At 46.0% G+C, this 12,643-nt stretch overlaps 1 protein-coding gene across 3 annotated transcripts in view; it reads left to right on the top strand.

Moving 5' to 3' along the window:
• The window catches only part of PIK3CB (phosphatidylinositol-4,5-bisphosphate 3-kinase catalytic subunit beta), a 282,887-nt gene that overhangs the window by 181,661 nt on the left and 88,583 nt on the right, over positions 1 to 12,643 (top strand). For 2 of the 3 annotated variants that reach the window (XM_027650418.1, XM_027650420.1), the window contains exon 1: positions 8,481 to 8,532. The gene's annotated coding sequence lies outside the window, so the exon portion shown is untranslated. Of the gene's footprint in view, positions 1 to 140; positions 261 to 2,458; positions 2,558 to 8,480; positions 8,533 to 12,643 lie in introns of those variants that run through there. The other variant, XM_027650417.1, reaches the window with a different exon arrangement.

Raw genomic sequence — 12,643 nt, forward strand, 5'->3', positions numbered from 1 at the left:
AATCTGCAGCAGTGCTGCCTCCCAGGATGTGTAGCTGCAGCCTCTAAGCCCAGTGTTGTGCAGCAGTAGGGATCCACGTGGCCGATTGTTTTGCAGGCACAGTGGTGGCATATTTATGTATTTCTGAACTTGTTTTTCAGGATCCCTGGCTGCCTGTGTATCATGGAGCTTGCTGCTTAACAACAGAAATAAAGCACTTGTCAGGCAGAAGCAATTGTGTCAGTGCAAAATGGAATTCGCAAGACTAAAGTTTACACGAGGTAACAACAAAATCTACTGTTCCATTCTATTGGGCAACAAAGGTAATTTGTTATGCAACATAATGAGGACTTGTGTGTGATAGCAGAGGCTCTTGGTTACAGGGCATTGACATCAACAAGCCCATGCAGCTCATAGATATGAGAATTGCTATATGTAGCACTGAATTCAAAAGCTTTCTTGTTATTATGGGAGGAGTGGTTTCCAACTTAAAAATTGCAGAGTAAACAAAATCCTGAGACCAGTCCTGCAGTCCTTTATGGTCTGGGTAGGACCTTCCTCATTGCTTTTTGGGTTGGTCTGTGTCTCAGACTTGATAGTCAGCCTGGGGGCCACAAGGTCAGGGTCACAAGTGTCATGCATTTCATGTGGTTCTGACACATTTGGCAAGTCTCCTGCCAGCCCACATAATGACCAGGGAAGAGAGAGTGGAGGGGGAGAAGTCAGTCATAATGCCATTCACTGCTGGCCAGAAGTCCATGATGTCTGATCCCACATATTCCACTGCTGCTGTTAGCACATCCACTCCTAGAAGCCAGTTATCCTTCCTGCAGGACAGCAATGGTCATTCACCTGTTTTGCAGATACACTGCAGCACATGGGCTGTGTACAGAGCTGGGAATGGAGCCGTGGCCTATAAAGCAGTGAGATTCATCTGCTTTGCCCTATCATCTTTCAAAACAAATCTACAGGCTGGTGTGATGGGGCCTCTTGTTTATGATGACTTAGGCTGCTCTCTGCCTCCAGAGCTGGTACTAGACTCAAAGATCCTGTTTGCTGGCATTCCACTGCTGTCTACAACTGCTTCTGTAACACCCTGTCCCATATGTGTTCTCCTGGCCCACACTGAATATTTCCCTTGCCATTCAGTTGGAAGAGAGAGTCTGGGAACAGTCTCTTCCTGAGAGCTGTGAGGGAGACAGTGGACTCAATCTTTACTGATAAAGTAATACAGGAGAAATAAGAAGTTAAGACTGTGCTACATGGCCTGTAGAGTAGAGGACTAAGCTCAAATTGTATTGGTAACTTTGTCCTGGCAATCTGTGGGGTTAGTTCTATTTCTGTAGCATGCATATAACGTTGTACCTCATGGATGATATTCTGGAGCTGTCATAATCAAGCAAACAGTTTAATTCCACAAGTGCTGTGTTAATTTGGAGATAATGCTTGCTTTTTTCCTCAAACCACAGTCAAGACTGACTGGCCAGACCACGTTAGGGAAAGCTGCTCCTGCAGAAAAGTCAAAGACCCCCATCCCCTGGTGTACTGTGCCAGTGGCAGGATGTTGGAGTTCTGACTGTGACAGTGACTCGAAAAGGGCCTGGCCTGTTTACTGCTACTCAGACAGGAGCCCAACTTCTTAGGACTGTTAGGACAGCAGTACAAATAAAGGTAAGACACTGAGTTAACCACTATCTTGGCCAAGCTGCTTTACCTCTCAGTGACTTGGGTTATATGGGACAGTCATCACTATAAACTCTGGTGCTTGAAGTTTAACCAAATAGACTGAAACATCTAAAGGAAAGGAGTGAAACAAGAGTTGCTTTAGTGGTTTATGGTGGACTGTTGGGCATGACACGCAGCCCAAGGTATTCAAACTAGGATGTGATTGAGAAAACTTTTGCTTGTGGTTCCAGACAGGTACTGTACTCTGTTTCCAGAGATGCCAGGCACCTGCCATTCAGCAGTGGCTTCCTCACATTATAAGGCAGGTGGGTTTCTCTGGGCCTATTTTCTTGTGTATTTTTTTTTCACAGCCTCTTGAACAATATGGATCTAGTCCTGACTGAGATATTTTAGGAGCCACTGACAGAAATATTTCATGATGATACCGGTTACTTTAATTGAAGATATGTTAATTTAATTACCAACCAAAGTAATTAAATTCAGCCTAACCAAATTAATATTGCATCGTAAGAAGCACTAAGATTCCACACTGTGAGGATAAGAAGCAAACAAACCAACCCTGTCTTTCATGCAGGAGATGCTATCTGGCATTTGCATAGATATTGTGTATGTAATTAAAGCCATCCTTAATGTGTCATGCTGTTATTTCAGCCCTTGCTATTTTGTAGCAGTTGCTAGATCTTACAATGAATGACTACAAAAATATCCCAGGGACTCTAGCAAGCATTACAGTGACTTTGCAGACAACGATTCTCTTCAAGTAAACCCCACAAGCATCCTTGCTTTTTCACAGGGAAACATCTTGTTAGCATCTGTCAGGACGAATGCCATTTTGCCTCAAGAAAATGCTGATCCTGGCGGAGTCCGGGCACTGCGCACTGAGAGCTCACAGGTGAGTAAGCTGTCTGGCGCTTTCTGCAGTGCAAGTGCAGGGTGTTTTCAGACTCTCAGCGCTGTTTGGCAGAGCCTCGGGTCGTCCAGAGGTGAGCTGCCACGCTAGACAGCCCTGGGTGAGCCGCCCTCCCGGAGGGGCCGCGCTTGGCTGGGCGCGGAATTGTGCAGCGATCCCGTGTCAGACGTGCCGCAGGGGTGTCTTTCCGCCTGAATGCGGCCACTTGCAAATGTTTTGCTGTTTCGTCCCTCTGCAGCCCTGCTTTTGGGACCATTTCAAGGTCAAGGCTGTTAACAGGGCTGCGAGTGCAACGCTTCCTCTCAGACTGCAGGGTCCGTGGCACCGGGGTGATTATTTATGATACTCTTACACAGTACCCAGTGCACTGAAATGTTGTTTTCCTCTGCACTTGCTCCTCCTACCTGGGAGCCGCACAGTTCGTGTGACTTCCATGCATCTGTCAGCCCTGCTGCCTGTCCCCCAGGGTCCCCAAGTGGGCAGCTGGGCTGCTCTAGCCTTTGGGGCTCTACCCCTGGTACTGTTCACAGGGAGCAGCTGGAGTGATCAATGCTGGGGATTGAAGATAGGTTCTGGTTCTGGTTCTTCCTTCAGCATAGGCAGCAAGAAAGCATCCACCTTCCAGCAGTGCTGAAACACTTTTGGCAGCTTTACCCATCTCTGTGGTCTCTCTGTCAGCACCTCTTTCTCCCTCATTTATTCCTTGATCTCCTGATCCTGTAGTAGAGGAAGCCCCACTACTTTCTCAGGCCCTTGCCCTGTTCTGTGGAGTTTTGCATTCCCCTTCCAACACTGCTGGAGTCAGGTACAGCAAGATGAAGGAACAGCTCAGTATAATGTTTAGCTGAATAAAGTATCACACATAGAAACTTGCACTGTTTCCATCAGCAGCTTACCAAAATAAGAATGAGTATAATTGTTCAAAAACCAAGTTAAGATGGATTTTCACATGTAAATATCTGGACTGAGATTTGGTCAGCAACAGATGATGTGTGGAGCTGTGTGTTTTAGGCCTCTAATTTACTGTCTTCAAGGTGCTGTGTCAGTGTCAGGCTCATCTGGGTCAGGATTGTGGAATTTGCTCCTTGGTAGGAGGCCTGCCCTCTGATTGCCCCCTGTGTGGATGGTTTTTCACAAATGGTATATCTGTAATGTGTTGTGGCCAAACTGCACGTAGAAAAGCCTTCTCAAAAGTCAGGAATTGTGTCCATGGTAAGATTTGACTGTAACAATTAAAAACCCCCAAAATTAATAGATATTGCTTTAATCTACTTGCAGCAGATGCTGCCACAGGTGAATGTCAGAGACAAGATGGGTGGGGCTGTCAAGGTGACCAACCAACTTCAGTTCACCGAGTTGGTAGTTTTAGGTAATCTAAATTGAGGTTCAAAGCAGGTGTTAGAGGTATTTGCTAAGTTCTAGGGCTCAATAAGTGTTGTGAGTAAGATGAAACTTTGAATTAAGCACTTTGAAAGTCATAACAGGTCGAGTATCTAATGAAAAATTAAAGAATGAATTAGCGGGCAGAAAAGAGTTCTCCCCAGAGCAATACCACGGTCCCTGAAAGCAGCCGGAGCCCCTGCGGGGGCAGTCACAGGCTCTCTGCTCAGCTGCCTGCGTCTTCTCCGAGAATGTGGCTGGGCTTACTTTTTATTTTGTTTGTTGTCAGCACAGGCTGATTTGAATAGAGTCCAAGTGAAAACAGTTACAATCTCAGGATCTGCCTTCAGGAGAGTTTCAGCTGCATTTTCAGAAGTGGTCATGCACATTGCTGACAGCAAACTTCTCTGCTGGTAGTCAGTCAACTTATAGCCTTGTCTTACTTTCTTACTTCTTAGTGACAGAGCAAGAAACACTCAGAAATCTGCTGTGTTCATAACAGGCAAAGATCACCTACTGAAAAGGAAACGTTGGAGAGTAATGGGCCGGTTTTGCCAAGCATTTCCTCACCCGGGACTTGCGACTACTAGAAGAGACTGCAGATCCAGCAGCCCTGGGGAGTGGCTCTGCCTCTCATCCTGCCGCCTCCTTCCCTTTGCTCAGCCTGGGTCAGCTCATGATTTACTCCTCAGGCTTCCTACAGGCCTGCTCACTACCTGGGGATCACTGCTGTGCTGCTGCTCTATGTGAACAGGCAGTTCTTGGCTGCTTCTCCTCCTCCCACAGTGAAAGCAAAACGCTGAGCACCCCTACTCCTACAGTTACCCCGTGCCAGGGCAGGGAGAGCTCTTGGTGGTATTGCCAGGCATTAGTCTTAACACATCTTCTGCTCTATGTGTGTATGTGGGGGGGATATTGGCTGTTCTGGGGTTTTCTTGTAAGATTCCAGATCTTTAAAGTTAAGCTAAGAAAAGAAAATGTCAACTGTAAAAAAAACAAGACCCCCACTTACAGTCCTTATAAAAAAGTAAACAATTTAAATTAGTAATATATAATAAAATACAATATTTGCCCTAATGGTTGCAAATTAGAAATGAGATGCAGCTGTAACATAATATATCAGGCAGAAATTAGCTGCTAATTAATAAGAAAAAGTCATACTTTGCATGATTTTTGAATGCTAAATATTGCCAATATCACCTCTTTAATGACTAAATTCAAGACTATGATACTACTCTTTCCTCCAAATAATATTATAACAGTATGTAAAATATGTTTAATACTGTTAGTTGATTAGAATTGGACAAGCATAGACAAGCAAGAAATGCAGAACAGCACAAAGCCAATTCCTTGTGGACTTCACAGTAACATCAGGACATTCTCACCACTTATCAGAAAATATGTAAATAGTTCCTGGCTCTCTTACTTGCCTAGATAGTGAGGCAAGACCTTTTCCATAAGCCTTCTTCCAGGAAACTTGTCCTCCTCAAGGTGTGTGGTGAGGAATGATAGTAAAAAGAAAGAGCATGAAGGATAAAAGGCAACACTAGATAATGACAGGAACAAAGGGATCCTGGGAAGCAGTGAGGGAGAGGCCTGGGTTGTCAGGATCTGACAAATGCTGAATACACTGATAAGGTGAGATGAAACCCTGGCCAGGAGTACGTGAGTTAGGCCAGGCAGACAAGCTGTCTGCAGGCTGAAAAATCCAACTGCAGTAGTGGACATATAAAATAAGATTTCTTCACAGCAAGGGCAAGAAACTGAGCAAGCCAGACTTGTCTCTGCTGCAGCTTAGTAATTACTGTTACCCTTTCAGGCAATGTTTAGGTGCCACAGCTGTGTTCAGTGCATGGGGAACAGCCTTGGAAAGCATCATCTGTACAGAGATGGCTGGTGGAGGATGGAAAAAGTGAAGTATTAGCCATGCTCTGTGGGAGGAAATTGTAAATTTGTATTAAGGAGCTGTTTTAGGGACACTCATTGAAGAATCAGAGCCAGCAGTACCCTTGCTGCTCTTTCTTCTCTGAGATTTTTAAGTTGACACATTAGCTCCTTTGGCATAGATGGGCATATCAGAGTATCCAGAGGAAGTAGAGTCCTTTCAAAGCAAGGTTTAGCCCACAGATGCCATAAAAGCTGCTGGTAAAGTGCTGTCAACAGTCAGTCATGGAGAGCTATACCTCAAAATCTGTAAATTGTGATGCAGATATAAACTCAAAAGCACCAGCACCTGAGACTTACTAGTGGAAAACACTTCATAAGGTCCCGAGCAAAACTCTTTTTCCTAGTAGCTCCTTCTTAGCTGCTTATAAGGTTTTCATCACATCTGCCATTGATTTATGTAGGTGTTAGGATAGTTGCCTGGATTTAGATTATTAAACAACCACTTCTAAATACAGAAGTGGGTACTGACTCTTCTCTGTACTGAAAGAAACCAGCTGGATATATTCTTTTTCCTTGAAGAAGGCAGTTGTTAAGGAGAAGTTACAAGTACATTGGGGAAAGAAGCAAATCACCATGTTTTAGCCTGGATGAGTTCACTCACCCCATTTGTCGAGTGGGAAAGAAGCTTGCAATGGTGCAGAGAGTACCACGAGTGGGCAAGGGGAGGTGGTGTCTTCCCTGTGGTGTGGGTTTATGCTAGATAAAATTTTGACTGAACTCTGACTTTTCTGTTTCTGTGGCTCCAGGTGGAAGCTCTGTGTGCAGGGTGCCCCTGAGCACTCCTCCATATGTGAGAGTGATGTTGCAATATGGTGATAAAACTGGTAGGCACAGAACCTTGTTCAAGGGGAGGGGAAACAGCACCCTGCAAGAAATGACAAAGAACTACCAGCTGGATTTTCTTCTCTGTCAGTGATGAGGTAGAGCTTTGCTAATTCCAGGGGGAAGGAAGAGATCTGGCACTGAGGATCTACAAAGCAAACCCATGAGCATAGAGAGGAGCCTGGAAAAGGAATCTCCAGGTGGAGGCTGTTTCAGCTTCCTTTGTTGTTCATGACATTGTTTTTCCTGCCCTGCTCAGACCCTTATTTGTGACCAGCACAGCTGTAGGAGAGGGCTTGCAGTTGCTGTTGTTAGTTGCAATCTATTGCCCCTACCATGCACCAAAAGAATGTCAGGCTTCAAAAATATAATGTTGCCATGTTTTTAGCTTATATTCCCACTTTGTAGGTTCAAAAATTCTCATTAAACCTTTCTGCAAGTACTAAAATTTACAAGAGACCATTAACTCGAGTTCCTCTGCTGATGAACACCATTTTTGCTGCTTATGACAGACAATAAAACAGGAATACAAGGTTCAGCTTGCCCTGTGGGATGTTCCAGGCCCCCTGCTAGGGCATTTTTTGGATTCAGGCTTTTCTTAGAAACCGTGTTTGCCTTTGGTCCAGTGATTAGGGTCACCCCTTCTGTGGGGGCTGCTTATTGTCCTTTTAGCTCTAACAGTTGCCTCATGTCTGCTGGCAGATGCCCTGGCCTTCCCTCAAAATACAACTTGCAATCCACAGTGCCTTACCACCTGACACAGTGTCAAACGTGATGACTGAATTTGCACATCTGTGACCACTATACCTGAAGTTACAGGTTTTGACTTATTAAAACACCATCTCCCATGTGGTGGCCCAAACCCTGGTGAAGGTTGGCACAAGGTCCTACTGAAGCACAGAGGACAGCAAAGGTGTTTTGATGGCCAGATGTAGGCAATGTGTCCATGTCAACCGTGGGCAGCTGTTTCCTGCTTTGCATTAGTGCTGTGCTGGCTCCAGCAAGGCAGAGTATCCCCTAGTCTTGCAGGGGATGCCATGTGTCAGCCTGAGGAGCTGGCAAAGAGCTTCTCCAAGAGTTTCTGTGGTAGATGGAAGCCTATGGCCTGTGTGATGTTTGTGAGGAAGGCAGGCACCACGGGTGGCTAAGTGGTTGGAGACACCACTATGAGAGCTGCCTGGGAAGAGAAGAAGGGAGATGTCAAGGATGCAGTGCCCTCAGTTGGCTGGGGTAGACCTGGGCCTTACATACACCCACTGGTGCAACGCATTAACCTGGTACTTTCCAGACAGATCCTCTAGGAGGATTGGAGACTGGCACGAAATGAACCAGGTGGTTTTATTGCAGTAATCACCTTTCCTGAGAGGAGATAAAAGGGGAGAGAACAAGGAACAGCTGAGTGCCATTTAGCATGACTCAGTATTTCACTGTCAGGTGCAAATTCACGGCTGAAAAGATCACGCTTGTGAACTGAGGAGGTCGGCTGCTCTCCTGCCCGGGGCAAAGGTACGGTGTGGTTCTGGGGCAGTGCCGGGCTCTGCGTGGCAGTGGCAGGCTGTGCGTGTGTGGGCAGCGGTGCTTCGGGAAGTGCTAATGCCTGGGAAAAAAGAGAAGTTGTCCCGGAGCCAGAGTGGGGAGTAGGGCGCGGGAGCCCCGCTGCAGCCCGGGACATGCAGTGCCACATCCCCCACATCGGTGTGTCTGTGCCTCGCTCGGGGCCGCGCCGGGGCAGAGCAGGAGGAAGAGGCGGTGGCCGGGGCGGTGCCGGGGACGCGCTGTCGGTGCGAGGCTGCGGGAGGCACGGCCGGGTAGGACCGCGGGGCGCGTCTCTGCTTTGCTTCATTTCTGACCTCCCACGACCCCTTCCCAGGACCGAGAGCCCCGGAGCGGGCCAGGAACCCGCGGCTGAGCACCCTTCGGTCCGGGGGAGGGCAGAGCCCGGTCCTCTGCCGCGGGACAGCCAGCTCCTCCTGCCCCGGCCCGCTGACAGCCGGCTCCTGGCTGCGGGGACTCTGGCGTGGTCCCCTCCCTTTCGCTGGTGGGGCTTTTCATGCCGTGAGAAGCTTCTCTGTCCCACTGCAGTGGCGGCTGGTTGAGCGGCTTCCCAATCCCAGGTGAAAACCGCCTCCCCCCCCTCCCTAGGGTGCTTCTGGGGTCTCTTCCCCTTTTCGGGTGGGAGGAGATGAGAAGAGGGTTTGGAATGGAAAATATTAGATGCGGCTGCTTAAAAAAGAAACCGAGGGGGAGGTGGGGGGGGAAGAAGCAGAAGAAAAAAAGAAAATAGAATCAAAACCGATAAAATCAAACCCACCAAGGAGATGTGACTACTAATTTATTGGCTAATTTACCAGAAAGCAATAGGAACAGGGCCTCCAGTTGGGAAACTTTCACATCCCAGCAAGGTCTGGCAGCTGCCGGCAGTGGGGAAGTGGGTTGGCAGCACGTCTGAGGCTGACGCCTCCCGCCTGCCAGCATGTGTCAGACCGTTTAGGGTGTTAATGGCAAGGATTCACCAATTAAACAACATTTCATCTCTTTTTTCCTTGAATGTTTTCCACGTGTGCTGTCCTTAAGAGTAACCTCAATTTTTTCAAATGATGTAAAGCGTTTATGTTGTCTGTTTTCTTTAGCAAGGTGCTTTCCTTAGCTGTGATTCATCACCTTGTTTTTCTTTACCAATTAAGCGGCTCATGTGGAGCTCTGAGGCAATCAGTGCCTCATCTTACGAGCTGGTCTCAGAATTATCAGCAAGTTTGTCCCTCGGATTGAGTTCTTGGTAGACTGGAGATGTTTTCAGTTTCAGGCTATTGTATTTTCCTGGCAATTGTAACACAAGGGAGGTCAATGATCTTTTAAAGCATGAGGGGACTGATAAGAGTGGAGCCTTGGTTGCATATGCAGATGTGCTCTTGGGTTTGCTCCTCAGAGACAGCCCATGCCTTAGGAGAGTTCAGACAGCTGCCGAGGCACCAGGGGCTGTCCACTGCCCTGGCACCAGAGTCTGTACTAAATGCTGAAACACAGTGTTCCAGTAATAGTTTTTGTACATTAAACACAAGGATCAGTGAGTTAATCTTTGATGTTGTCAGGGCAGTGCACAGCATTCCCTGGTGAGCTCAGTCCCTTTGGGCAATGAGTGGACAGATACTGGAGCTGAGATGCTTGAGGAGGGGAAGAAATAGAGGAGTTGCAATACTTGCAATTCCCAAGCATGGGAAGAGTCTGGACGTGCTGGGCTATAGCTCCTATTCTTGAAGCCTCCAGTGTTCTGCTGTAAGTGACTCCATCTTTACCAGGGGCAGCTTCAGGGGTGCTCAGAAACAGTGCAGAACAGGCCTGATCACCAAATATACTATTTTGCAGAAAAATTGAGAGTGAAACATATAACTTTTGCCAACACTTGCAGTAGACTTTCTACAGTTTTGAATACTTTTGATTGACAGCTTTGGCTCAACTGCAGCCTGGCTTCCCTGGCTGGGCTCCCTGGTTGTGTCGTCACCTTCCTTCTGGGTGATCTCACACCTCGTGGGAAGTGTGCTCTGGCAACTGAACCACAGCTCCAGCGAGGCACCACTTCAAAACCAAGTGTTTGTTGAAAACCAAAAGATAGTAGTAGATGTCTGTGTTTTTAGATATTAATACTAAACAGAGTGAGGCTTTTCATGGAAAGGTTTGTTTTGGTTTTCTTCCCTGGAGAAAGCCACGATTTTCAGTAGAAACACATCATGAAGGGAGTTTTTTGAGCAGCCTCAGGCAGCAGTTACTAAGATCCAATATTAATGGAGGGATAAGAAATGAATGCAGTTGATCTTGTCCGTTTCTTGCTTTGACAGCATCTGTGAGTGAAACCCTGACTGTCATGTCATCCCAGTGTGGCACTTTCTTCCCCAAGAGTAGGTGGTGGCCTGTATAAATCTTTAAGCTTCTTCCCAAAAACCTACATGGTGTATGTGGTGGATTCATTTCTTGGTGGATTTGTACTGTTTGTACACTAGTTACCCAGTTCCTAGGCTGACAGAACAGTGAGTAGCCAGGTTTATTCACTCACTTTCAAGGCCAGGTTTTTAGGAGCTGGCAGTTCTACTGGGATGCTGTGTGCTACACCAGGTGCTGTTTACAGGGAAAATGTCACGAGCAGGTTCTAAACTTGATAACCATGAATGCCCAGTTCTGAATAGTGGATTTTTTTCCACCCTGTGACTTGGTGATGAAGTTTAGCCAAATATTTCTGGCCCGTCTTGCAGGAATCACATTTAAGTCTGTCAAACATTGTGGCTGGGAACCTTCCTCTGAAACATCTGGGTATGAACAGTGCTGGAAACAGGATCCTTGCAGAAAGGAACCTTGTCTCTGAACCATTGTGGTTTTTCTAATGAGATCAGTTTGCCACCTGCATCTCTCAGGGGTGTGACTTTATTTTAGAGATATTGTAAGTGTATAAACAACCTTCTGACCTTCCTCCTTTCCATGTATTTCTTTATGCTCCATTTCCTTTTCTTCCTCCCCATCCTCTCTCACAGTCCTGTGTCCTTGCAGACATTCCTTGTTGCTAGCTTGAGACATGTTGCCAGCTGGACATTGTTTCACAGCTCCTTCAGACAAGAGGAGGAAAAAAAGAGCCTGCTTGGTGAGATGGATAACCTTCAGGATTTAATGAGCACCTCTTTAATAGCAAAACCAGCCAAGCTTTGATAGTACCCAGATTCTCACCCCCTGACTCCTGAGTGTTTGCTCAGCAGAGCTCAGTAGTGGAACCCTTGAGTGTATACATTGAATCAGCTTCTCCATTTCATGAGCAGAATGGACTTCAATAGACAGTTGTGAACACTAAGACCAGAATTCCCCAGTGAGACTGTGACCCAGGGACTCGGTTGTCCTTGACAGAGTAATGCTGTGACAGATTTATTACTACTTTTCATTTACGTTTCTTAGATACAAAGAATTCATGTTGAAGGCCTGAATATTTGGGGTAGTATTTTTTATTTACTGTAATCAGTCAAAACAACGTTGGCACTGAAACTTCTGTGGGAAGGTTGTTTGTCTACTTGGCATAACAAGAAGGATTATTAACATAACCAGTCTTACAGGTGATGATAAATTCAACAGGCATTACTTCTACTTTTTTAAACAGTTGGTTTTCATTATTATTAATTTTTCACATAGATGCCTTATTCCAGCTAATGTAAATTCCTTTCAGGGCAGACTTAAACCTTGTAATTTGCCAGGAAGTTAAGACAACTTTTTATTTAAAATACGGTTTTCCCCTCTCAATGTAGCAACCAAAACTAGTGCTTTTCTTTTACCTTGTAGAAAGCAAAACATCATGACATTATCTCAACTTTGCAAAGTTACCTTACATTAAGTTCTGTGTCTTACCAATCCATCTTAAGAGAAAGAACATGTCTGTTAAATCAAGGGATCGTTTTTGTCTTCTCCTCCCCCCACCAACAGGCCAGGACATCAATAGTTTTCAACTGTTCTTATGTATTTACCTTCAGTATTGAGTGTAGCACCCTGAATCACAGAGGTCAGACTGAGAATGGATGTAATACTCCTGAAGGGCATATGTGCATTTTGGACCAACCTGCCCTTCTGATCTACTTACACCTCCTTTGTGGAGTTACTCACAGCTCTGACATAGTGTTGTCAGCTTACATGTAAGCGTTAAATTGCTTTTGTGGCTTTGATGGACATCTGTCCTGGTGAATATATATTAGTTTCTTGCTGGAACTAGTATCCAGGTTGAAATGAAAGAGCAGCTAAATAATCTTACTCATTTTACTGCCTCCATTGCATGTATAGAGATTGTTTCCAAGCATGCCTTTGCTGTGCAGTACATCTGTATTGACCACAACAGTGTCCTGTGGGTTCAATGGCTTTTGGAAATAGTGCAATAAAACAAATTCATGAGAAAGTAGC

Source organism: Corapipo altera, unplaced genomic scaffold (assembly GCF_003945725.1).
Source record: "Corapipo altera isolate COAL_440 unplaced genomic scaffold, ASM394572v1 54, whole genome shotgun sequence".
NCBI lineage: Eukaryota > Metazoa > Chordata > Aves > Passeriformes > Pipridae > Corapipo > Corapipo altera.